Source organism: Lactuca saligna, chromosome 7 (assembly GCF_052625555.1).
Source record: "Lactuca saligna cultivar CGN05327 chromosome 7, ASM5262555v1, whole genome shotgun sequence".
Taxonomy (NCBI): domain Eukaryota; kingdom Viridiplantae; phylum Streptophyta; class Magnoliopsida; order Asterales; family Asteraceae; genus Lactuca; species Lactuca saligna.
This window is the reverse complement of record NC_136423.1, coordinates 165,625,903-165,630,188: the sequence shown is the minus strand read 5'-3', so window position 1 is coordinate 165,630,188 and position 4,286 is coordinate 165,625,903.

Genomic DNA, 4,286 nt, shown 5'->3' with positions numbered 1-4,286 from the left:
CCACCTAATGGCTAACTCTCATTACTCGGAATCCCACTAAGCACAAAGCAAGCAGCATTCGGACAAGGGAACCAGACTCACGCGAACTATTCTTATAACAAGAAACTGCACTAGCATAGGATGCTAAGTTCATACTATCAGGCATAACCTAAACAGGCTATCCTACTGCTGTCTACTCAATTCTAGCATGCAATATTCATAAAGCTGTAACACATAAGCAGGCACATAAGGCATTCTCCTACACCCTTAGTCCTATTCTAGCATGCTGTTCTACTAAAACTGAAATTGAACAAATAACTTGTATGGGTAATTTGGGAGTACTTACTTGAGCTCGGTTGACCGCATGCACACACCTTTATCTTAAAACAATTCTTTTCCTTCTAAATGTTTCTCAAAATTCTTTTGTAAAAACATTTTATTTAAAAATCTTTTATTTCCCCTTAGTTTGAGTTCAGATACACCCGAGAGTGTATCCGAATCCCTCAAACCAGGGCTCTGATACCAACTTGAAACGACCCAAAAAATTTTGTTTTTAATATAATCAAAACTGTAATCAGAGTATCATATAAATAAACCATGCGTGATATGTCCCAAAATATAATAAAGTACTGTGCGGAAACTGTATCATACTACATCGAATTAACAACTAAATCAATCCCAGACTAAAGCTGAGGCGGTGGTGTGTGCGATGCCGTCACCCCGAGCTCTTCCCTTTGCTTGCGGAAGTACCTGAAACCAAAACTGAAACTGTAAGCACGAAGCTTAGTGAGCTCCCCCAACTTACCACATACCATACAAAACATATAAACACATACTAGGCCTTGCCCACTGCATCGGGCCGGGGCCCGGAAACTGCATCGGACCGAAGTCCGGAACTGACTGGGACCTTGTCCCCTGCATCGGACCAAGGTCCGGAACTAACTGCATCGGACCGAAGTCCGGAACTGACTGGGACCGTGTCCCCTGCATCGGACCAAAGTCCGGAACTAACTGCATCGGACCGGAGTCCGGAACTAACTGCATCGGACCGAAGTCCGGAACTGACTGGGACCGTGTCCCCTGCATCGGACCAAAGTCCGGAACTAACTGCATCGGACCGGAGTCCGGAACTAACTGCATCGGACCGAAGTCCGGAACTGACTGAGCATAGCATAGCATATCATAACAAACATACTGCATACTGCTTCGGGCCGTAGCCCGGAACATAAAACACATAACACATAGCACATGAATTATGTCTGAACCACGAAGGCATCAGTCATACTAACTACTTCATCGGACCAAAGTCCGGAAACTACTACTAACTGGACGGGCCGGCATTGTGGCCTTAGACCCGTCCCTACTGGAAGGAAACTCACCTCGTAAGCTAGCGGATGAGTGCGTGGCTCGGAAGGCTAACGGCTGCTGCTCCTGAATCTCCTCGGCTACAATTCCATAAACACACTCGATCAATCACTAACACTATACTCGGGGTAAAATGACTCTTTTACCCTTGGTCAAAGTCAATCTTACTCAGGGCTGACTCGCCGAGTCGGGATACCCAACTCGCCGAGTCCTAGACTCCCCACTCAACTCTTACACGCTGATACTCGTCGAGTGTGGCATCGACTCGACGAGTACCCTCTGGATCCAAGAACTCAGATGATCTTCATCCGACTCGCCGAGTCGGATGAACAGACTCGACGAGTTGTTCTTGATTCCCAAGAAGATTGCCTTGGACTCGCCGAATTGTATGAACAACTCGCCGAGTCCCTCCATCACTGAGTCTACTCTCAACTCGCTGAGTCCACTCCCTAACTCACCTCGTCCACTCGACACTGAAGAAACTGAAGGACTCGGGACTCGCGACCGGACTCGTCGAGTCGTTCTTCCGACTCGCCGAGTCGCCTCCATGCAACATATTTTTACTCGATTTCTCTTGAATCCAACACATGCAAATGGTAGATCTGGGTCCATTAAGCTGTTTTACCACGTAAAGTTTCCAACTTTACGTGCACAACCACATGAATGAGGGAAATAAGACTAAAATATGCACAATAAGGGTAGATCCATGGCTAATATGCAATGTAACTCCAAAAAGGTAGTGGATCTGGACTCTACAACACCCCAACACTCAGATCTAAAGATATTTCGGCTTAATAACACATTCAAGCAAGCATAAAGCTTGGAACAAGCATCAAATAGCCCTAAAAGAGCTCTAATGGAAGTTTAAGCATGAAACCAGAAGGGAACTCCGAAAATACCTCAATAAGTTCACACTTGACCTTGGATCTTGGCACTAGAACACGTTTCCTTGCTTCCTTCTTCTTCTCCTTCTTCACCCCTTCACAAAATGGAACAAGATCACATATAAGCTCACAAATGGAAGGTTTAGGGTTTCTCACAGTGCTCTCAGGGGGAAAGTGGCGAGATGGAGGCTATAATGGGGTTTAAATAGTGAGCAAACCCGGGGATTTAGGGTTTCTCCCAAACGGACGGACTCGCCGAGTCCATGATATGGACTCGCCGAGTCGCCGGCTCCCGCGTGCCCATGATGCGCGACTCGACTCGGCGAGTCAGGCTAGAACTCGCCGAGTCCCTCTTAAAATTTAGCCTAAAAAATCAAGTTAATTAACATACCGGAAACGGGTCGTTACAATTTATTTTTCCTATTTAATTTATTTTGTGATATATTCACATAAATGATGAGTTAGACTAATTACTGTTTGTAGTAGTCAAAAAGAAGGAAAAACTATCATTTTACTTACAAAACATTCGGGTCTTGGTAGAAGACTACATTATCATAACAAAACATTCGGGTCTTGGTAGAAGACTACATTCTCATAACAAAACATCCGGGTCTTGGTAGAAGACTACATGGTCATAACAAAACATTCGCGTCTTGGTAGAAGACTACATTTAGTACTAGTAGGAAATAAGGGATTTCTTAGGGTTTTTCATACTTATATCAATTGTCTTACTTAAAGGTTTTACATGACATTCATAACATATTTTCAAAGCAAGACAATGACACTTAAATACTTATGAATTCACCAGCTTTAAAGCTGATACTCTCTTTCAAAATAACTTGTATTCTCAGGTCACCAGTAGACAGGTACGATGACCAGGTTTTGAGAAGACGGAGCACATACAAGTCTCGTCTTTTATTTTGAGTGTATATTTTTGGTGTATTATTACAATGAAAGAACACATGTATTAAAACTTTACTTATAATACAATGGATGATGTTGTTGCTTATTTACTACTTTACACTGTTGTGATACTGTACATGACGTCCTCCACCCCGGAACGTTTCTGTCATTCATGGTTTTGGGGTGTGACATGAAATAACAAGGAAATAGCTTAAGGTAAGGTCCTCCTACCTTAGAGATGAGTCTAAATTAATGTAGAATTCAGATCCACAAGCTATCTTGATGCTATCCTCAAGTTCCTCCAACTTCTCTTCACCAATTCCTTCTTCAAAGCTTCAATCTTCTCAACAATGGAGTCACACACGAGATGAGGGTTTATGGATCTCAAATGGGTAGCAAAGAGGATGAAGGTGGGTTATAATGTGCTTTATATAGGGAACAACCCCCAGATTAGGGTTTCTCATTCCAGCACGGACTCATCTAGTCCAGCCTACGACTCGGCGAGTCTGGTTACTTAACATGTGCCCGACACACGCTTAGACTCGATGAGTTCCAGCTCCTACTCGTCGAGTTCCACTTTTCCAAACTTACACTTTACCCTCTGAACTCTTGATTCTGACTTGGGATGTTACAATTCTCCCCCACTTAAATTATGCTTCGTCCTCGAAGCCTGCTGCAGCACACAATTCCAGATAATACTCCCACAATGCACCTCCTGGTATCAATCGACCCAGGTTCCTCCGAACACTGCTATCAAACCTCTATAAAGTCCAACTCTTCCCTCCCATAGTTACAACAACTGATTCAAGCCGACCACCAGCTTCTTTCTCTGATAACAACCCTTATTAACCAATGATCACCCGATGATACTTTCATCACTCCAAATCACAACAATCACTTGACTTATACAAAGCTAGATATCACCCTGAATGACCAGGTCTTGACCCGGTACCAAGCTGCTACCCCTTTCCTCGACTGGCATATCCTTTATCGAATTCACTTATGGGACTTATCCCGCTTTCCTTTCCGAATCCAACTCATTTCTTTCTGAGCTAACAGGATGGCACATCCTTCAGCTCATGAGAAACTCCCATGAGCTCTCCCCTGCAATCACATACACATGCTGAAACTGCTCTAACATCCTCAGGCTGGAGA